This window comes from Chiloscyllium plagiosum, unplaced genomic scaffold, assembly GCF_037043375.1.
Source record: "Chiloscyllium plagiosum isolate Xiang-an unplaced genomic scaffold, Cpla_swu_hap1 HiC_scaffold_4, whole genome shotgun sequence".
Classification (NCBI taxonomy): domain Eukaryota; kingdom Metazoa; phylum Chordata; class Chondrichthyes; order Orectolobiformes; family Hemiscylliidae; genus Chiloscyllium; species Chiloscyllium plagiosum.
The window spans coordinates 80397889-80421868 of NW_028270142.1; the positions used below are offsets into that span (position 1 = coordinate 80397889).

Here is a 23980-nt window from a genome sequence, read left to right on the forward strand (position 1 = left end):
CTGAAACATCTGTAACCAGGAACCTCCAACAACCATTCCTGTCCCTCTTCTATCCACGTTTCCGTGATGGCCACAACATCGTAGTCCCAGGCACCGATCCACACCTTAAGTTCACCCACCTTATTTCTGATACTTCTTGCGTTAAACTATACACACTTGAACCCATCTCTGTGTCCGCAAGTATTCCCTGTCAGTGCTACCTTCTCCACAGCCTCCCTACATTCTTGGACATCCTGACAAACAGCTAACCTGCTTGCTGGACTACAAGTCCGGATCCCATCCCCCTGCTAAATTAGTTTAAATCCCCCCGAAGAGTGCTAGCAAACCTACCTCCCAGGATATTGGTGCCCTTCTAGTTCAGGTGCAACCAGTCCTGCTTGTAAGGTCCCACCTTCCTCAGAATGCAGTCCAATTGTCCAAATACCTGAAGCCCTCCTTCCTACACCATCCTTGCAGCCACGTGTTCAACTGCACTCTCTCCCTATTCCTTGCCTCACTGTCACGTGGCACCGGCAACAACCCAGAGATGACGACTCTGTCTGTCCTAGCTTTTAGCTTCCAGCCTAATTCCCTGAGCTCTTGAATGACCTCCCCACCCCTCTTCCTACCTATGTCGTTGGTGCCAACATGCACCACGACTTCTGGCTGCACACCCTCCCCCAGAACACACCCATTCAAACATTAATCACTTACCTTCCCGAACAGCTCTGCGCTCCAACTTCACTTCTGCCCAGCTCGCGCCGCTCTCTGCTGTGAAAAGACCGTTGGCGTCGAGGTAAGTTCTTAAATATCAATCACTTACCTTCCCGACCAGCTCTGCGCTCCAACTCCAACTTCACTTCACAACTTGATCTGACTTATATGTGACTCCAGACTCACAACAACATGGTTGATTTTTAATTGCCCATAGAAATTACCTTGAGAGCCAATCTGTTAAAATCAACTAGGGATGGCCAACAAGTATAACCCATACACGAAAATCAGTAAATCTCCAGCAATATGCACAAACAACTGAAATTGTTAAAAAAAAGACTCACAGTTTACCAGTCCTACTGAGTGATTAGTGAGTTTGTGGTTGAAAGAAGATAGGAAACACAGCCGACATTAGATCATGTTTCAGATGATAGAGCTTAGAATGGATTGCTTGTGGTCCAATGGACTGGGATCATTAAACATTAATACCTACTGACCACTTGATGCCCACAGCAGAGGAAAATATCATGGAAAAATACCTGTTTCATTGATATTTTGTTCTCCAAGCAAATTTATAGGCTTATGAGTATCAACGCGATCAAGGGTTATGGAGAGAAAGCGAGAGATTGAGTTTGAGAAACTTATCAGCTATGATTGAATGGCGGAACACAGTCGATGGGTGAATGCTCTGATTTCTGTTCCTCTGTCTTATGGTCTAACTTAAGCCTTAAAAATGTTAAGAAGTTTCTTCCCTCATAATGTACCATCATATTCTGTAACATAGAGTCATAGGGCTATACAGCACAGAAACAGTCCCTTCGATCCAACTCATCCATGCCGACCAGATATCCTAAATAAATCTAGTCCCATTTGCCAGCACTTGGCCCATATCCCTCTAAAACCTTCCTATTCACGTACCCATCCAGATGCCTTTTAAAAGTTGTAACTGTACCAGCCTCCACCACTTCCTTTGGCATTTCATACATGCACCACCCTCTGTGTGAAAAAGTTGCTCCTTAGGTCCCTTTTAAATCTTTCCCCTCTCACCCTAAACCTATGCCCTCCAGTTCTGGATTCCCACACCCAAGGGAAAATACCTTGTCTATTTACCCTATTCATGCCCCTCATGACTTTATAGGTCACCCCTCAGCACCTGATGCTGTAGGGAAAACAGCCCCAGCCTTTCAGCCTCTCCCTATAGCTCAAACCCTCCAATCCTGGCAACATCCTTGTAAATCCTTGTGGAACCCTTTTAGGTTTCACAACATCCTTCCGAAAGGAGGGAGACCAGGAATTCCACACAAAATTCCAGAAATGGCCTAACCAATGTCCTGTACAGCCGTAACATGACATCCTAACTACTGTACTCAATACTCTGACTAATAAAGGAAAGCATACTAAACGCCTACCTCATTATTCTATTTACCTGAGACTCAAGCGGTCATTGAGCACTTGGTCCATTCAACTACCATTTCCTATTTTTATTTGAAAAGAAATAATTGAAGAAACATTCAACTTAGTGATTTCAAAAAAATAGAGATTTTTGGTCAAACGATATCATTGTTTATTTCATCTCGCTCTTGAGATTCACTGTTGTACCGATTCACATTTCCTTAATTGGCAGATTATTTGCATTCTGATGATGTTAGCTGATTGAACTGCAGTTGAGCTAGTGAACATAGGTAAAAGTGGCAACTGTTGTGACCATTCAGAATATATTACAAAACATAAACACCTGTTCTGAGTCATTCCAACTTGATGGCTTTTAACTCATCTGTATGTATTCATTGACTTGCATTTCCCAAATGACTTTGAGTTGAGTGAGTAATAAGCACAGACATTTTTGCATTTAAAGCTTTTTCTGAAAATGTTTTTAAAGGAGTCAGTTTGAGACTTCTTAATCATATTCAAGAAATTGCATCCAAAATGGGCTTGAAATTAGGCTGACTAGAAGGGCTTATGCCCGAAACGTCGATTCTCCTGCTCCTTGGATGCTGCCTGACTTGCTGTGCTTTTCCAGCAACACATTTTTCAGCTCTGATCTCCAGCATCTGCAGTCCTCACTTTCTCCGACTAGACTATACTTCAAGTATTTGCAATGTACTTACATAATCACAAATATGTGGCAGAATCTTTACCTCCTCTGGTGTGTGGGACGTTGGCAGGCATGAAGGTCAAAAATCATTTTCCCAACTACAGGAGGAAGGTATAGTATTGGGATCTCAACATTTTGAAGGCAGGTCAAGTGGGCTAATGGCAAGTTTTGCTCTTGGTGACCAATAGGCCCTGGATTCCACCAAAGGCAAGCTCATAAAGTGCAGCAAAGGAAAAATATAATGCCACCCATATCTCAACAAGAACAGACAGTTTTAAGAAATTAGGTTCTTCAGCTTAGTCCATTCAGGCAGAGTGCTGAACTACTTTTCAGAAAGGAAGGGCAGGATTATTTTGATCTGCTATGTTCTGCCTAATCTCACTCAGCAAAGGGAGAAGAAATTTTCAGATGGGGAGGAAGATATTACTCAGGAACAGAGAAGATGTCACATGTACAGCACAATGCTAGGGTGATGATATGATGTGGCAGACAGACTCAGGACAAGCTCATTGGCGCCAGATCCTAGGCTGAGTGATGCATCATAATATTTCCAAGACATTGGTTATTAATCTCTGGTGGCTGAGAATCTGAGGTTCCCTCATGGTTATGAACAACTTCATTGGACTGTTCTTCTGAGTTGATGGTTTCAATAAAATTGATGATTTCTTTCAACATTGTGATCTGTGTATGTGCCAATCTGAGAAAAGGCAATTCTACTAGATCTGGATGTGTTGTTAATATAAATCCAGGCTTCAGTGTCAGTAGGATCGGTGCACTACCTCTATAACACTGTACATTCCATGACCTCTGACATCTGGACAGAAAATCTTGCAGGCCGTTTCCACATATAAACTCATATGTATGCTGTACTGGAACCAATGTGTACTTGTAAGTTGTCAGGGAATCACACATTTCCCTGACATAGTCTCCAAATGAGGGCAATGCCTTGTCAAGAACCGTGTCATGCAGACACTGGCAAGACATGCAAAGACTTGGCTACAGATGCTGCTTGGACAGCAGTTTCACAAGAATGATGGTCAGGTGAATATTACCTGCTGGATTACCAGATATGTTTCAAGCCCTTGATTTTACAAAGGGTGAATGGATCAAGATTCTAAAAGATGCCACTACCGATGATGTGACACAATAAATGATATATCCATGGGCTGATATCATCCAAAACTGGTCAAGAAAAGAAATTACAACACCCATGAATGCACACAATCATTGCAGCAACTATCAACATAATGAAAATATATACTACACATGAATAATGTGAAATTGAATACATACCGAGAAATGTTTTTAAATCTATACACTGATTAGACACTCATGTCACCTTTGTGTACTTTTATCTCCTCAATTATTCTCCTACTATGTTAAGGTGGAACCATTACATCAATGTCTGATGTGAGGAAGTCTGCTGATTGTAGTACCCTTTCTTTTACTCACTTGTGGGACAAGGACACTGCCTAGATACCTGGGCCCATTATTGCCTGAGCCCAGGTTCCCTTAAGAAGATGATAGAAACCCATGATACCCTTCGATAGGGAATTCCAGGAGTTTACCCAGCAATGTTGAAGGAATGGCAATATATTTCCAAGTCAGGATTGTGAGTGATTTGGAGGTGAACGTGAAGTGGTGGTGTCTCGTGTTGACTGAGATAATTTTGATGGTCATTTTCTTGTGGCTTTGACATTTGAGCTTCTTTAGCATAGGTGCAAGTGCATGTTCCTTGACTTGAACTGCTGGAAAACATTAGGTCACTGGGAGAGTGGAGGTGGTGGGCTTCCTTGAAGTGTCATGGGATGAGGTTCCTGGGTACCTGTCTTGTATTTCTCCTCCCTTGTAGTGTGTGTCAGCACCTTGCTGAGTCCTCAAGAAGAATGGGCATCTGGAGAGGCTTTGTCCCCTTCTTGCTTAGCCATTACTATAACCAAGGAGTACATAATGCAGCGATGATGTCAGTGACATGATTAAAGGGAAAAAAAAAGGGAAGAGAGCAATAGCTCTATCATAGTCTGAAGAACTGCATGCATCGATCAATTTGTAAGTGAAGAGTTCTTGTGAAAAGTTCCGTGAACTCAAGTAACATTACTTTGAAAGATAAAGAGAATTAGATGCTGAGCAAACAACAATACATGATGACAGAAGTGGAAAAGGCAAAAAGAAACATCAAAGATACAAACTGAAATAAATCTTATCAAGAAGAAGAAAAAAAGTCTAAAAATTATCAGAACATTGGGGAGGCTCAATCCTTCTTTTGAACAATGTGTGAAGAGCCACTCATCTATGTTCACTTATCAACAATAGACTGGAAACATCCTCACTTGATTGCTAAGAAACACTGATCTCCCCATCTGAGGAGTCTTAGTGTTGGTCTTCCCAGGCAAATTCTGTGGCAACCTCTTCATAAGAGATCTAAATTCATATGTCCAGGGGCTTCTCAATAAATGTTTAAGCACTCCTGCCTATTGTGAGTGGTTTTCTCCTGCAGATTGACAGAAGGATTAAGTGTCAGCCCAAAGAGTACATATAACTTTATGAAGTTGTAGGCCTTAGACAGCCCCTGAGCACTCCCTAAGTAAATATTTGACATGCAAACTGTCCTACAACTGGTGCAAGTTTCCCAGCATTCCCATGTATTCACTTTACATGTTCCAACTGATGCTGAGGTCTACTCAAGCTCCTGCCTGACATCCCTCTCCATTTGCACATTTTCATTGCTTGATGCCCATATGTTTGTCCATCTGTATTGATTAGACAGTGCATTTCCTCTGTAGACCACAGCAAGTCATTCATCCTGTTTGTGCACTGGACTCAGGTTCTACTGTGTCCCACTGCCAACACTCAGGAAAGCCATTTTCAGTCACTGCTTTGATGAGATGGGAGGTGTTCCTTCTGACATCCCTGAAAAACAGGATCTTTAACCTTTTCCAGAAAGTCTAGAGGAAGCCTGGAGTGTTGCTGAACCATTGGACCACTCACTATCGACTCCAAGATATCAGTCTAGTGGCAGTTATTTTTCCACAAAGGTGAAAAATAGCAGAATTCAAACAATATGTGTAATGACAAAGCCTCCAATCTTAGCCACACTGATGTGGGTGGCTTTCAGGCAATGACTACCTGTGTAGCCTTTCATTATAGCTCAAGATCTTCACCCCCATGAGGCAATAATGGGATATCAGTGAACCTGCGTAGCATTTGGCAGCTGGTGAGTGGTCACACATGGCCAGCCATCCAGCACCAAAGGGAAATGTGGCTCACTTTCTGTTCTGCCACTGCAACTTCGCTACTATGAGAAGTTTTCGCCAATAAGCTTGTCTATGAATCCATGCACATTTTAAGCTTGTCTATGAATCCATGGACAACACAATGAAGCATAATTTTTATTTTATTGGTCAAAACATTTATTTATTTAGTGAAGTAAATGTGCATTTTCTATAATGTAGCTAAATAGGTTTAACAGCAAAAAGAATGCATTTATTAAAGCTGTCCAGTTCTCCTGCTGTGAGTAACCAGATTAAAAAACATTGAATAATACTTTTAAAAAGTATTTACAAACTTTAGTGATACGCAATTGTCAGTTTCTTTGCTTTAGTATGTATGAAAACCTTTTAAGACCTGTCTATTTACTGAAGAAAATGACTTCAATTGAAAGAGCATTCCCCACCAGACTCAGTTGACAATATCACATAGAATTGATGTGGAGATGTGACCAGTTTTGCAAGTGGCTTTGGTTACAGGAAAATTTAATCCAAAAACAGAGTAAAAGGTTATGGAAAATTTTGGTATTTTGAGCACAACTCACTCACTCCTGTTTTGTGCTGCTTTGGTTGGCTACAATTATGCTAAGGTATCAGAAACAAGTCAAAATCCTATTCCAGAGTTTCATACAGTACAGACAGGGCTGAAATTGGACTCCTATTCTTGCACAAAATTGATATAGATAAATATTCAACTTTTTTTAAAACACCCATTCAGTCTTATTTCTCATTATGGTGCTTTGTTATGACTGTTCTTTGCTGCAGCAGAGACCCAATTTAACTCTAGCAAGCCCTGACATGCAGACCAATCTTGTTCCCATTTAAAGGTGTGTAGAGGCTGTGGGAATAAGCATAGCTATAACCTATTGGTTTTGGGTTTCTTTAGCTGCAGAGATGGTTTTGTAATTTGCATGCTTTCAAACTCTTCTTTGGGTGGAAAATATTGTCACAATTATTTCTAAAGTGGAATTATTATAGTATAGGCATTTAACTGGTTTCTTGTAAGGTTTTGCAATTTCTATGTGTTCTCACAGAGAAACAGAGAATGAGCTGAAATCAAATTATAATTGCTTTTTCCCCCTTAAACCTGAGTTAGTGATGTATTCTTTGATTTACCCACTTTTTACTTTTTCATAGCTGTCCGTTAGGGTGCGCCACAAAAGATGACTGTTCTTCAGAAAATGATATTTGGACTCAAAATGTTAACTCTGCTTCTTTCTCCATAAATGCTGCAAGATCTGCTGAGTTTCTTCAGCATTCTCTTTTTTTGTTTCCCACTGGTTACAGCCTTCCAAGCTGAGAATCACCCATTTATTCGTTCTCTCTGTTTTCTTTCTGTTAACTAGACTTCAGTACAATCTAGATATGTTATCTCCTATTCCATGTGTTCTAATCTTCTTCACTACAGTGAAGCCTTATCAAAAGCCTTTGGAAAATTTAAATACACCTCATCCACTCATTCTCTATAATCTACTCCACTAGTAAAAATTCTAATGTGTTTGTCAAATGTGATTCCCTTTCCATCAATCCATGATAACCCTGTCCATTCAGATAATTATTACCTTAGTACTCATTTATCACAAACTTCCCTAGGGATTCTGACATTTTCTATCCTGCTTATGTCAGGTCTGTAACTGTCTGTTTTCTCCATCCACCTTAAATTAGTGGACTTACGTTTGCAACCTTCCAATCTGCAGGCACCATTCCAGAATCTGTACTGTTGTGAAAAATGATCACCAATACAATCATTATCTTGAAAATCATCTCTTTCAAAACTCTGGAATATAGATCATTGCGTTCCACAAATTTCAGTCCCATTAACTTCTCGAATACTACTTCTGTTTTGCTAATATTAATTTATTTCAGTTCCTTTTTTTTAATAATCCTTTGCATCTCATTCTTTCTGGGAGATTTCTTATAATAAAATGAACAGACACATGGCAGATGAAATTTAACACACAAGTGTGAAGTGATACATTTTTGTGAGGAAGAATAAGAGGCAATATAAACTAAATGGTGCAATTTTAAATGGAGTGCAGGAAGAGAGAGACCTGGGGTTTCTCATACACAAATCTTTGGCAGGACAAGTTGAGAAGGCTGTTAAAAAAGCATATGGGATCCTTGGCTTTATTAACAGAGAAATAGAATACAAAGCACATAGGCACTGAAACTGAGCGCTGTAGTACTTGTTTTTCTAACACTAAGAAACCATGCAAAGAAAATCATAGAAGGTTTTCATAAAAAAGAAAGCCATTCATCCAGTGAGTCCATGCTAGCTGTCTGCAAGAACAACTCAGTTAATCCTTCACTTTCACCTTTTCTCTGAAGAACGGCAGTGGTGGTAGCAGGAATGCCGCTATCCTGAGAGAGGATAATTGGATCTCACACCTTAGAACCATTGCCTGTCTCCTGGGATGGTATTTTAAAAATCCTAGTAACCTCTTGGAGTATAGATTAAGGGAAATCTCTTTACACACATGTATCACGTGCCATAATGGTAGCCCTCTGAACATCCAGAATGGCACTCAAATATTAGGTGAAGACTACAGTGTTACAATGGTAGCTTGAGATATTGGTAGCCAGACACTGTAGCATCTTGATGGAGATAGCTGGAAAGGATGTGTTCCAAGTTTTGCCCAAAGGCCTGTGCCAATTTTGATTGTTCCTGCACATCCCATTAGTAGTCTTCTATAAACACCATCCAAGCCCTTAATTGATTTGTCTATAATATGTAACCTCACTCCCTGATGAGCTAGACCTGCTGTATCTATGAATTCAGGAGTGGAAAGAATTGGCATAGAAACCAAACCCACTTTTGCATAATTCAGTGTGCTGATAACTAGAATAGGTTTTTGATCCTCACATACGTTTTGGGTAACTATTAAGCTTAAGTGAGTCAGAACTCATTGAATTCTCCGACTTTAATTCACTCAGCAAGCTCAAGATGTGGGGAGTTATCCAGCAGGGTCTAGCAATTCTCATGGAGTCAGCTGTTAGAGATTCCATTTGGTCTTGATGTGCAATTCCAGTCTATATATCTCCAACAAATTTCTGACTATTGGAATATCTAGGCCACTAAATCTGAGTCCTGATTAGTTGAGATTGCTATTAAGTGAATGATGTAAGTGTAGCGAATGAGTAGTAGATGAGGTTAGTGGTACAGTTAATAAGATATGACATTTGAAAATGTATTTGCTCACCTTATCACTTTGCTTGAGATAGTTAATTTTTAGCATGTATTGCATTCAGGACTTTGGCTTCACACTCATTGGATTGGCCTCTGACGTCAGCTCTTGCCACTGTCTTTCAAGCATTTGCATGGAGAGACCGTGTCAGTCTGATGATGTATGATAGAACAGGCCTTTCGGCCTACGCAGTTATGCTGAGGATTAAAATAAAATAACCTGACCTACACACCCCTCAATTCACTGCTGTCCATGTGCATGTCCAACAGGTGCTTAAATGTCCCTAATGACTCTGCTGGCAATGCATTCCATGCATTCACAACTTTCTGTGTAAAGAATCTACCTCTGACGTCTCATCTATACCTTCTTCCTAATATCTTAAAACTATGACCCCTAGTCCCAGTAAATCCTGCCCTGGGGAAAAGTCTCTGGCTATTGACTCTATCCATGCCTCTCATTATCTTGTATACCTCAATCAAGTCACCTCTCTTCCTCCTTCTCTCCAGAGAGAAAGGTCCAAGCTTAGTCAACCTCTCTTCATAAGACAAGCTCTCCAGTCCAGGCTGCATCCTGGTAAACCTTCTTTGCACGATCTCCTAAGCCTCTGTATCTTTCCTATAGTAGAGCGACAAGAACTGGACACAATATTCCAAGTGTGGTCTCACCATGGATTTGTAGAGCTGTCGCAAAATCTCGCGGCTCTTAAACTCGATCCCCCATTAATGAAAGCCAAAACACCATATGCTTTCTTAACAATCCTATCCACTTGGGTGGCAACTTTTGAGGGATCTATGTACATGAACGCCAAGATCCCTCTGTTCCTCCACACTGCCAAGAATCCTGTCTTTAATCTATATTTAGCATTCAGGTTTGACTTTCCAAAATGCATCACTTCGCATTTATCCCGGTTGAACTTCATCTGCCATTTCTCAGCTCAGCTCTGCATCCTGTCTATGTCGCATTGCAGCCTGCAATAACCCTTGATACTATCAATGGCACCTCCAACCTTTGTGGCGTCTGCAAATTTACTAACCCAGCCCTCAATCTCCTCATCCACATCATTGATAAAAACTACAAAGAGTAGAGGCCCAAGAACAGAGCCTTGCAAGACATCATTCAACACTGACCTCCAGGCAGAATACTTTCCATCTACAACCACTCTCTACTTTCTGTCAGGCAACCAATTCTGAATCCAGAAAGCCAAATCTCCCTGTATCCCATACGTCCTGACTTTATGAATGAGCCTACCATGGGGAACATTATCAAATGCCTTGCTGAAGTCCATATACACCACATCTACTGCTCGACCTTCATCAACCTATCTTGTCACCTCTTCGAAGAACTCAATAAAATTAGTTAGGTGCAACCTGCCCCTCACAAAGCCATGCTGACTGTCTTTAAACACGCCATGCTTTTCCAAATAGTCATAAGTCCTATCCCTCAGAATTCTTTCCAAAACCTTGCTGACCACAGACATACGACTGACTGGTCTGTAATTACCAGGGATTTCCCTATTACTTTTCTTGAAAAGAGGAACATTATTCACCTCCTTCCAATACTCCAGTATGATTCTGTGGTGAGTGAGGAAGCAAAGATCTTCACCAGTGGCTTAGCAACCTCCTTTCTCTCTTCCTGGAGCAACGTAGGATAAATCTGGTCTGGCCCTGGGGACTTATCAATCTTAACGTTTGTCAAAATTTCCAACACATCAACTTCATCAATCTTGATCTGTTCAAGCCCATATCCCAGCTCCTCAAAGTTCTCATTCACAACAAGGTCCATTTCCTTAGTGAAAACTGAGGCAAAAAAAAAACTCATTTAGGGTTTCCCTTATCTGCTCAGACTCAGAGTTTGTCCTTTTCCCTTCTATCCAGCAAAGCAATGTCTAAAAACATTTTCTTGCTCACTGAATTCGATGGACAGCCATTGTTGATCCTTCCATAGTATATCATTGCCAATGATTTCAGCACCACCAGCAACCACCTTTTAAAAAAATACATACTATCGTTGAGTAACGCTAGGCAGTCATGATATTGAGTCCCCTTTTGGATACAGGTTTGCTCGCTAAGCTGAAAGGTCCATTTCCAGATGTTTAGTTACCTTACTAGGTAACATCTTCAGTAGACCTCATGTGAAGCAATGCTGAAACTTCCTGCTTTCTACTTATATGTTTGGATTTCTTTGGGTTGTTGTCATTTCCTGTGGTGATGTTATTTCCTGTGGTGAAGTCACTTCCTGTTCCTTTTCTCAGGGGGTGGTAGATGGGATCTAACACTCAATGTGTTTGTTGATAGAGTTCCGGTTGGAATACCATTCTTCTAGGAATTCTCGTGCGTGTCTTTGTTTGGCTTGTCCTAGGATGGATGTATTGTCCAATGACAATGAGCAAAACTTACATCATTTACAAAATACCGTGTAAGGACTGTAACAACACTACATTGGACGCAGGCAGAAAACTAGCCACAAAAAGACATGGCCCTCTCTCACTAGGAGCCTCACATATGGATGAGGAAAGACACCACTTCGACTGGGACAATACATACATCCTTGGACAAGCCAAACAAAGACACGCACGAGAATTCCTAGAACCATGGCGTTCCAATCGGAACTTGATCAACAAACACATCGAGTTAGACCCCATCTTCCACCCCCTGAGAAAAAGAACAGGAAGTGACTTCACCACAGGAAATAACATCACCACAGGAAATGGCATCACCAACCCAAGGAAACCCAAACATATAAATAGAAAGCAGGAAGTTTCAGCATTGCTTTGTATGAGGTCCACTGAAGATGTTACCTAGTAAGGTAACGAAACATCTGGAAATGGACCTTTCAGCTCAGCGAGCAAACCTACATCCAAAACCTCAACCTGAGCTACAAATCTTCTCAAAACTCATTGAGTCCCCTGCTGATGCGAACAGCCAAGGAACAATGCTGGAAATACTAGCCATGATTCGGAGATGCGGGCTTCCAATGTGCTTCCAATTAAACCTGTTGGACTATAACCTGGTGTTGTGTGATTTTCAAGGAAATACTAGCAACATGCAGAAATCATGGAAACGAGTATGCATCTCACTGTTGATTACCTGTTTTCCTTGCAGTGAATTGGAGTAGGTTAATCATTCACCATGATGCTTGCGCCTGTGTTTTTGTTTATTCATATTAACCCTAATAGGGATTTGATACCACAACAGAAAAAAAATTGCTATTGTTTTGGAGTTTATCATTTACTGTTCATCTTGTCCTATTGCATGTTCTGTCCAAAAACAATAGAGTAATTTAATTCTATTAAGAAAATACCTTATTTGCTGTAAAAACTATTCTAGCATTTTACAGTAAGTTTTATTTATTGTATCGCAATGTATTATAAGGCAGGAAGTTGGAATTCAAACGTTTAGTTTATTGCACTGATCTGGTCATTGGAACAGATTTCTGTATAAATATAAATTCTGAGGAAGTAAAATGCACACAACAAAAGTTATCTTTTTATACTTGATAATGTAAAAAATGTAACAAAAAACAACAGTGGAAAGTCTTTATGGGATAATACTCCTAACAATGCCGGGGTCATTTCAGACTACAGCATATTGAAGTCAGTAGTCTAATTAATTCATGGTCCTCCCAATGTGTTGGCTACAACTTGTAATAATTAAAAAATTGAAAGAGCGTCAAGTTGTATGCAGTTCTTTGTAAATCCAATTGTCTAGTTTGTCAGGCAAACCAGCTTGTAAGCTTATCTTGCTTCAACTTGATGGTTGACAGGAATTAAATTGTCATCAGGCAATCTTTCTTCTTCAGTTCAGGAGAAAATCCCACTTCATAGAGCTGCCGGTAAATCAGAGGCTGGCAGCTGTGGAGTATGGATAATATCACGAAGAAATATGACTACTGTCATAATGCGGCTAAGACAAAGAAGATGCTTTCCACGATGGATCCAGACCTCCAGGTGTAGACAAATGAGTCATCACTAAAATGTATAATAATGATGATGATGGATCATTTTGTAATGATGGTCTCAGCGTCACATGATTATGCAGACCGATCTGCGTGGAGGCAGATGCTATACCAGAGTCTGAGAGAATGTGTGTATCTACTGTGCTGCAAGTGAAGTGTTTTAAGGAGTACACCTTGGACTCAGAAACCAGTAGTTTGGAGACTTAAACTTGCTAGACCCCACACACATGATAAAAGACAATTCCAGGGTCTTTCCAGTTTGGTAGGTGTCAAGAGTGTGGTGCTGGAATAGCGCAGCAAATCAGGCAGCATCTGAGGAGCAGGAAAATTGACATTTCAGGCAAAAGCCCTTCATCAGGAATTGCCTGAAACGTCGATTTTCCTGCTCCTCAGATGCTGCCTGACTTCCTGTACTTTTCTAGCACCACTCTCTTGATTCTAATCTCCAACATCTGCAGTACTCAATTTTGCCAGTTTGGTAGGCTCCCAGTGAAAGCAGGGGTGGAGAGAGGTAACATCTAGACAGTACGAGTTGAGGACAGTAGATGTAAGGAGAGAAGCTGAGAGGAAGTTGAGAAATCAAGAGGAAGGGGCTTCCTTTTGGCAATGAAGAAATGAGGCCCTGTCACCCCCTCTTGTCTGGCCAACAGTTTATTGGGCCAAACCTCTAGGATACCTTTGGTGTGGGCCTCACCCATTGTTTGTTAATTCAGACCAGCAGCAGGACTTGGTTCTTAATTGATAATCAATTACTTATCTAACTCCTCTCCCACCATACAAAATCAAAGCCGGGCAGATCTGGGTAGCTCAGCAGAGGGCATACCACCACACTTCTAGGCACACCAATCTGTATTCCCTCTCATGGATGACCTGTAAAACCCACCGTCATTACTTAGCAGTGATAACATGCCTTAAAATTCAGATATTCTGATATATCTGGTCTCCTGTTCCTGCAGGCGCGGATAGGTTAATTTCTGCCCTTTTTTCACAATGTATACATACTCATGGTTTACCCATTGACATGTAGTGATAAAAATTATTTACCATATTAAAAACTTCAAGTTTAACTTTAAAATGTAGATTTAAGAACTTGAAGTTGAATGCAAGGGAGAATATTCTGTTGTCAGTTTAGTGCTCTCCATTGAGAATACATACATGATTATTTCTACATGGACTTCCCTCCTACACCATCTATTGATTTTTTACTCTAGGAAACACTAAGCTGTCAAACAATTTCAGAGTTGAGCTGTGCCATTAAATATCTTTATAACCTTCAATCCTATTTCTCAAGTAATATTGAATTTTGTGCGTGTGTCCTCAAGTGATAAGCTCGTATTCAAGATGAATAGCTTCTTCCAGGGTTGTATACACTTTTCATCACTTCAAACACCTTTTTGTTTTCTTCAATGGAAATAAATTTAATTTTGAACAGTCCCTTGAGGTTGGAATTATCACTGGTGATCACTGTTGACTAAAACTTTTCTCATATATTTGTGTCTTCTCTGAGGTAAGATTACAAACCATACTTGCAAATAACTCTTACGAATTAGTTTGGAAGTAAACCAACTTATGACTGTGGTTCATTGGCCACTAAGTTTGAACAATACATGACTTGCCTTATCTGTAACTGCATCAGAAAAGCCTTCAGGTTATAATGAATGGTCTTTCCTAAATTATTTCACTTTTCAATGCCTGACAAATACAACACTGTCATGTTCACTCCTCTTTTACTGCCTGTCCATTTCAAATTCTATAAGACCATAAGATCATAAGATATAGGAGCGGACGTAAGGCCATTCGGCCCATCGAGTCCACTCCACCATTCAATCATGGCTGATGGACATTTCAACTCCACTTACCCGCATTCTCTCCGTAGCCCTTAATTCTTTGTAACATCAAGAATTTATCAATCTCTGCCTTGAAGACATTTAGCGTCCCGGCCTCCACTGCACTCTGCAGCAATGAATTCCACAGGCCCACTATTCTCTGGCTGAAGAAATGCCTCCGCATTTCTGTTCTGAATTTACCCCCTCTAATTCTAAGGCTGTGTCCACAGGTCCTAGTCTCCTCGCCTAACGGAAACAATTTCCTAGCGTCCACCCTCTCCAAGCCATGTATTATCTTGTAAGTTTCCATTAGATTCCCCCTAATCATCTAAACTCCAATGAATACAATCCCAGGATCCTCAGCCGTTCCTCATATGTTAGACCTAACATTCCAGGGATCATCTGTGTGAATCTCCGCTGGACACGCTCCAGTGCCAGTATATCCTTCCTGGCGTGTGGGGACCAAAGCTGGACACAGTATTCCAAATGGGGCCTAACCAGAGTTTTATAAAGTCTCAGTAGCACAACGGTGCTTTTATATTCCAATCCTCTTGAGATAAATGACAACATTGCATTCGCTTTCTTAATCACGGACTCAACCTGCATGTTTACCTTTAGAGAATCCTCAACGAGCACTCCCAGATCCCTTTGTACTTTGGCTTTACGAATTTTCTCACCGTTTAGAAAGTAATCCATGCTTGTATTCTTTTTTCCAAAGTGCAAGACCTCGCATTTGCTCACATTGAATTCCATCAGCCATTTCCTGGACCACTCTTCCAAACTGTCTAGATCCTTCTGCAGCCTACCTACTTCCTCAGTACTACCTGCCTCTCCACCTAACTTTGTATCATCGGCAAACTTCGCTAGAATGCCCCCAGTCCCTTCATCCAGATAATTAATATATAATGTGAACAGCTGTGGCCCCAACACTGAACCCTGCGGGTCACCGCTTGTCACTGACTGCCATTCCGAAAAAGAACCTTTTATCCCAACTCTCTGCCTTCTATCAGACAGCCAATCCTCAATCCATACCAGTAGCTCACCTCAAACACCATGGGCCCTCATCTTGCTCAGCAGCCTCCTGTGTGGCACCTTATCAAAGGCCTTTTGGAAGTCTAGGTAGACCACATCCACTGGGTTTCCCTAGTCTAATCTATTTGTCACCTCTTCAAAGAATTCCAACAGGTTTGTCAGGCACGACCTCCCCTTACTAAACCCATGTTGACTTGTTCTAATCCGACCCTGCTCTTCCAAGAATTTAAAACCTCATCCTTAATGATGGATTCTAGAATTTTACCAACAACCGAGGTTAGGCTAATTGGCCTATAATTTTCCATCTTTTGTCTTGATCCTTTCTTGAAGAAGGGGGTTACAACAGTGATCTTCCAATCATCCGGGACTTTCCCTGACTCCAGTGACTTTTGAAAGATCTCAACCAACGCCTCCACTATTTCCTCAGCCACCTCCCTCAGAACTCTAGGATGTAGCCCATCGGGGCTAGGAGATTTATCAATTTTAAGACCTTTTAGCTTTTCTAACACTTTCTCTTTTGTAATGGCAACCATACTCAACTCAGCCCCCTGACTCCCTTTAATTGTTGGGATATTACTCATGTCTTCCACTGTGAAGACTGATGCAAAGTACTTATTAAGTTCTCCTGCTATTTCCTTATCTCCCATCACTAGGCTTCCAGCATCAGTTTGAAGTGGCCCAATGTCTACTTTTGCCTGTCGTTTGTTTCTTATGTATTGAAAGAAACTTTTACTATGATTTCTAATATTACTGGCTAGCCTGCCTTCATATTTGATCCTCTCCTTCCTTATTTCTCTCTTTGTTATCCTCTGTTTATTTTTGTTTTTGTAGCCTTCCCAATCTTCTGATTTCCCAGTGCTCTTGGCCACTTTATAGGATCTCTCTTTTTCTTTGATAGATTTCCTGACTTCCTTTGTCAGTCATGGCTGTCTAATCCCTCCCCGGATAATCTTTCTTTTCTTGGGGATGAACCTCTGTACAGTGTCCTCAATTATACCCACAAACTCCTGCCATTTTTGCTCTACTGTCTTCCCCGCTAGGCTCTGCTTCCAGTCTATTTTCGTCAGTTCCTCTCTCATGCCCTCATAATTACCTTTATTTAACTGTAACACCATTACATCCGATTTTGCCTTCTCTCTTTCAAACTGCAGACTGAACTCTACCATATTATGATCACTGCTTCCTAAGTGTTCCCTTACTTTAAGATTTTTTATAAAGTCAGGTTCATTACATAGCACTAGGTCCAGAATAGCCTGCTCCCTTGTGGGCTCCATGACAAGCTGTTCCAAAAAGCCATCCTGTAAGCATTCCATGAATTCCCTTTCTTTGGATCCACTGGCAACATTATTCACCCAGTCCACCTGCATATTGAAGTCTCCCATGATCACCGTGACCTTGCCTTTCTGACATGCCTTCTCTATTTCCCGGTACATGTCGCGCCCCTGGTCCTGACCACTGTTAGGTGGTCTGTACATAACTCCCACTATGGTTTTTTTGCTTTTGTGGTTCCTCAATTCCACCCACACAGACTCCACATCATCCGATGCTATGTCATTCAGTGCCATAGATTTAATTTTGTTCTTAACTAACAAGGCAACCCCGCCCCCTCTGCCCACCTCCCTGTCTTTTCGATAAGTTGAAAACTCTTGGATGTTTAACTGCCAGTCCTGACCCCCCTGTAACCACGTCTCTGTGATGCCTACCACATCATAATCATTCACGATGATCTGTGCCATTAGTTCATCTGCTTTGTTACGAATGCTACGAGCATTCAGGTGAAGTGCCTGAATGCTAACTTTCTTATTAGAGATATTGGAAGTCATAAGATGTCCTAAGTTATACTTCCTTTTTGCTGCATTCCCAGTCTGTCTCAAGTTTAAATCCGCCTGCACATATGCTATCCTGCAGCTTATCTTTCCATTTAACTCCATTCTCCCTGTCACTTTTACTTTTCCTTCCCCCCAACTCAGAAGTTTAAAGTCCTACTGACCACCCTATTTATCCTCTTCGCTAGAACATTGGTGCCTGATCGGTTCAGGTGGAGACCGTCCCAACGGTACAGATCCCCCCGGTTCCAAAACTGATGCCAATGCCCCATGAAGTGGAATCCCTCTTTCCCACACCAATCCCTTAGCCACGTGTTTACTTCCCTAATTTTCTTATTCCTATGCCAATTGGCACGTGGCTTGGGCAGTAATCCGGAGATTATGACCCTTGAGGACCTGTACTTCAATTTCCTTCCTCGTGCTCGATAATCCCCAAACAGGTCCTCCACCCTAGCTTTGCCTATGTTGTTAGTCCCAATGTGGACCACAACAATTGGATCCTCCCCCTCCCGCTCCAATATCCTTTCAAGCCGGTCAGAGATGTCCTGCACCCTGGCAGTCAATACACCATGCGAGACTTCCGATCTGGCTTGCAAAGGATACTATCTGTTTAATTCTAATTCTAATTAGCTGCCTTCACCATACTCCTCCAAAACCTACTGTTAACCCCTCCACCAGCTCCAATCTCCTTTCATAATCAAGAATTCTTGAAACATTGCTTCTTAACTTATGCCCATCTTGCCTGAAATCATTATTTGAACCATTTCCATTCTTTGACAATACTGAAGTTACCCTGACCAAAGTCACAAATATAGCTGTGTTATTGGTGGTCTCCCCATCCATTGCATTCTTAACCTGTTTGTAGCTGAAATGAATAACTACATCACCTCACTTTCAATGCCACTCCTCTGTGGTCCACAAAGGTAGAGAAACAAAAAGGCTTTCAGACGGAAATGCAGACCTTCACCAAGCCAGTGGGAAAAATTGGGTGGAAGTTGTTGGAGAATTGTAAAAATGAAGGAAGTTACATCAGTGGAAAAGGAGGAAAGCTGACCTTTGTGCTTAACAATTTCAGTTGTGTTGAAAGAATTATTTAAAAATTCTAAAATTACAGGTTATTCCATGTGATAATTCTTGAATTAGAATCCCCACAATGTGGAAACAGGCCATTTGGCTTAAAACGTCCACACCAACCTTCTGAAGAGTAACCCACCCAGACACATCCCCTTATCCTATATTTGCCCCTGATGAATGCACCTAACCTACACATCCCTATAGGTAATTTAGCATGGCCAATTGACCTAACCTGCACATCTTTGGATTGTGGGTGGAAACCCACACACACGGGGAGAATGAGCAAACTCCACACAGGCTCCACACACCTGGATCCTTGGCACTGTGAGGCAGCAGTGCTAACCATAGAGCCACCTATGCCCATCTATGCCCATGCTGCTGCTCCTTTAACAAGGTTATGCTGTCCTTAATTTTTTTTTCTCAGAGAGGTCGTAAAAGCAGAAATTCTGACAGGTCTAGGTTTGAAGAGTTTTAGGGCCAATTTGATTATAGCTAACAGACACTGCCTCAGGAAAAAAACTTTCAAAGTTTTAAAAAAGCACTTGTACAATGAAGGGGGAGTGGCCAGTTCTCTCAGCTCAACCCTTCGCTGGTTTGGTTTTAGCAGTCTTGCTATTCACTGAAAGCAGTCAGTCAGTTTTGAGGCTGGTCCAAGAAACAGCTATATGGAAGAAAGTGTTCAATGCTGACTCTCTCTACCATCTCTTTCCTTTGTTTGATTTACCTTTTCTGCCAAGGAGTGTTTATGGGAATTGTTGCAAGTATTTGGAACAGCATCATTAAATTGGGATATCTGTTGAGTTTTCAGATAGGTTGTTATTCTATGTTGTGTTCTCTTTTGTTTGTGTTTCATTGTAATCTTGCAAATAAATGCTGTTTTGTTTAAAACTAAGCAGTTTGACCACTGCATCACTCCTGGAAAATTCACTTCACACCTGCTTAAAACAACTAGCAAAGTTAGGATCCGGGCTACTTTCTTCATATGTTTTGAAGTGTTCTGGCCTGGTCCATAACAGATTGGGGCTCTTTGCGGGATTTGTTCTATAGTTCCAATTGGGTTTAGAGTTGTTGGACTTGAAGGCAATGAGTGGTAAGTGTTAGTGTCTTTTGTTCTAGGTATTGAATTTAATTAGTTTAAACAGTGCTTGGGATAGCAATGGCTCATTCAGTCACCAAGAGTTTTCTGAGGGTGGAAGAAGTGACTTTGAGGGTTTTGCAAAAGGTGATTAAGGCCAAGCTGCTGGAATTAGTAGACAAGCTGGGGTTGGAGCTGCCTCTTTCCCTGAGAAACCGAGAGCTAATTGCAGCAATAGTTCAGCATTTAGATTTGCTGGAAACACCATCAGAATCTTTGGAGATGTCTAAAATTTAAATGAAAATGAAGCAGCTTGAGTTAAAGGCACATGACAAGGAAAGGGCAACAGAAATGAAACAGTTTGAAATATGGTTCAAAGCAGAAAGATGAGAGAGAGAAAAAGGAGAGAGAGGGAAGAAAGAAAGAGGAGTTTAAAGTAGTAAGAACTCATGTGGAAAAGCAGAGAGTTAAGATGGCAAGATTAGCAGTTTAGATGGCTGGTGATTATGAATTAGTCCATAAAATAAAGTTTGGCTTCCAAAATCAATTTCAATCTGTGAGGGATGGAAATTGGGGAAAAGCGAAATCCTCGCATGGTGAAGATCATGTGGATAACATACCACAGGGTAAAAAGGAAACCCTTGAAGGGGAAACAGAAATTAAAAAGCTGTGATGTTTTCACTGTAATAAAGTAGGCCACATGAAATCAGTGTTGGTGGGTTAGGAAAAACATTGGGAAGGCAGATGTAGGAAAACAGGATAAGCTAGTGAATTTTGTTGGAGTGGTAATGGAAAGTGCAATGGAGGCTAGAAAGCTGCACCACAATGTACAACATGATCGGAGTTTGGTTAAGGAATAAGTTCCAGATTTTCTTAAACCATATACCCGCGAAGGTAAAGTTTACTCACACAGGCCAGGAGTAGCAGGTAAAGAAGTTACAATTTTAAGAGATACAGGATCCTCTCAATCTGTGATGTTGAAAGATGAGGTATATACCTCTGAAGGACTGTTGCCAGGAAAGGTGCGAGCAACAGGAATTCACGGGGAGACAAAAAGCGCTTAATTGTGTAGAGTGAGGTTAGAGTGTCCAGTGAAGAATGGAGAAATCATGGTAGGAGTACTGGACAAACTCTTAACTCCAGCCATACAATTTGTCCTTGGTTCACAGGTAGGAGTGCTGCCTACAATGGTTGAAAAGCTTCTGGAAACTCAGGCAACTGAGGATATCCTGGGATTTTTACTGACTGTGTGGTAATGAGGTCACAAAATCACCAGTTGAAATAGGAAAGATCAAAGCGTACAGACAAGGAAGTTGAAGTGGATTTAGCAGAGACCCTGTGAGAGCTCAGATAAATTAACTGAGTTACAGCAGAAAGATGAACATTTAAAGTGATTGTATCAAAAGGCATACACTGAAAAAATAATCCAAATGCATCTCTGAATGTTACTATGTTAAAAATGATGTCTTAATGAGGAAATGGAGACCATCACATATTCAGGCAGATGAGAAATGGGCAGAAGTTCATGAAGACATATTGCTAATGGGTTATAGAATGGAGGTGAACTATTTGATAAGGACTCCAGACAGAAAGAAATCTCACAGAATATGTCATGTGAATATACTCAAAAGATATTTTGACAGGGAAGGAAAGCTAAAGGAGATTGTGTCATTGGTTACAACACAAGAGTGAAGAACCAAGTTCAGAGGATTCTGAATTAGACAATGGAGGAAGTTACCAAAAATTGAGATAAATTATTGAGTTACCTTCCAGAGGAAAATCAAAATGACCTGAAAGAGTTATTACTATCTCATGGGAACATATGTGGAAATAAGCTGGAAGCACTAACCTAATTATGCATGATGTGGATATAGGAGATGCAGTTCCAATTAAGCAACATCCTTACAGGCACAGGTTGGCACTGGTTCAAAATGAGATTGAACCCATGCTCCAAGATGACATAATTGAAGTGAGTTACAGTGACTGGAGCTCACCCATAGTAATGGTGCCAAAATCAGATGGTGTCCCTTAGTAATGTGCAGACTATCACAAAGTCAGTGCAGTTACAAAGACAGATGTATATCCAATTCCATATTTGGAAGATTGTGTTGAAAATGTGGGACCAGCAACTTGGATTTGCTCAGAGGATGCTGGAAGATACCTCTGTCCAAAAGGGTGAAGCCAATTTAGGCTTTCATAACACTGAATGGTCTGTATTAGTTTAAAGTCATGCCGTTTGATATGAAAATGTTTCAGAGACTAACCAATAAGGTCATTTCTGGATTACCCAATTGTGTTGTATATGTAGATGACCTGGTGAATTTTAGTCACACATGGAAGGAATATTTGCAATATTTATCAGGCTTGTTCGATCGATTCGGGGAGGCAGGTTTGGTGATAAACCCGGCTAAAAGTGAATTTGCCAAATTTGCCACCTTCCTGGGCCATATTATTGGACATAGACAAATGTCTCCATGGAATGCAAAAACAATGGGATTTGAGGTGTTTTCCATATCATCGACAAAAGGAACAGTACTACAATTCCCGGGATTGAGTGGATTTTATCGAAAATTCGCACCAAATTTTAGCAGTGTGGCTGCTCCACTCACTGAATTGCTAAAAAAAGGCAAGAGGTTTCAGTGGACAGCGAACTGTCAGAAGGCATTTGACAGCCTGAAAGCTTTGTTAACCATTGTCCCGGTGTTAGCCGCACCAAATTAGGCAAAGCCACTCAAGGTGGCTATTGATGCAAGTGTTGTGGGTGTTGGTGCTATGCTCTTGCAGGAAGACAATGAGAAGATAGAAAGGCATATCAGGTATTTCTCCAGGAAATTGAATGCTCATTAGCAGAAATATTTGGTAGTTGAGAAGGAGACTTTGAGCTTGGTATTGGCGTTACAACAGTTTAATGTTTGTATTATTAGTAATGTATCTGAGACAATCATATACATTGATCATAACCCATTGAAGTTTGTGGAGAAATTTAAGGACAAAAATGCCAGACTGTTTAGATGGAGCTTGTTGTTACAGCCTTCAATTTGAAAATTGTGCAGGTGGCAGGACTGCTGACAAATTGTTGAGACTTGAATGAGAAACGGAGGCATTGGGTAGCAGGAGTAAAACAGTCTGGATTGAAATGTAGTAGTGCATGTGTGCATGATTATTGTCAATGTAATGTATATATGCGTTGTAGTGTACTAACAATTTAAGGTTAAGGGGTTTTAAAATGAAGCCATCTTTGGATATTGAATGTTCTTTTGTTTAAGGGGGGAGGTTTGACAATGCTGCTCCTTTAACAAGGTTTTGCTGTCCATGGCTTTTTTTTTTCTGAGAGATCATAAAAATAGTGATTCTGAAAGGTTTAGGTTTGAAGGGTTTTAGGGCAAATTTGATTATTGCTAACAGATACTGCCTCAGGCAAAAGCTTTCAAGTTTAAATAAAAATGTAAAATGAAAGGGGAGTGGCCAGTTCTTCCAGCTCAGCTTGTGTCTGGTTTGAGAGAAAGTGAGGACTGCAGATGCTAGAGCTCTGAGTGGAAAAGTGCAGTGCTGGAAAAGCACAGCAGGTTAGGCAGTATCCAAGGAGCAGGAGAGTCGACATTTCGGGCATAAGTCCTTCATCAGGAATGTGGCTGGGGTGTGGGGGAAGGTGGCTGAGAGATAAATAGGAGGGTGGGGTTGGGGAAAGGGACCTGGGAAGGCAAATAGGTGGATGCAGATGGCAGTGGCTGATGGTGATAGGTTGGTGGGAGGGTGGAGCGGATAGGTTGGAAGGAAGATAGGTGGGACAGTTAAAGACGGTGGTGCCGAGTTGGGGGGTGGGATCTGAGATGAGGTGGGGGGAGGAAACTGGTGAAATCGGCGTTGATGGTGTGTAGTTGGAGGGTCTCAAGGCGGAAGATGAAATGCTCTTCCTCCAGGCGTTAGGTGGCTTGTATTTGGCAGTGGAGGAGG

General features: G+C 41.2%; 1 protein-coding gene across 2 annotated transcripts in view; it reads left to right on the plus strand.

Moving 5' to 3' along the window:
- st18 (ST18 C2H2C-type zinc finger transcription factor) overlaps positions 1 to 23980 on the plus strand; it is a 429006-nt gene that overhangs the window by 93236 nt on the left and 311790 nt on the right. The window lies entirely within an intron of this gene.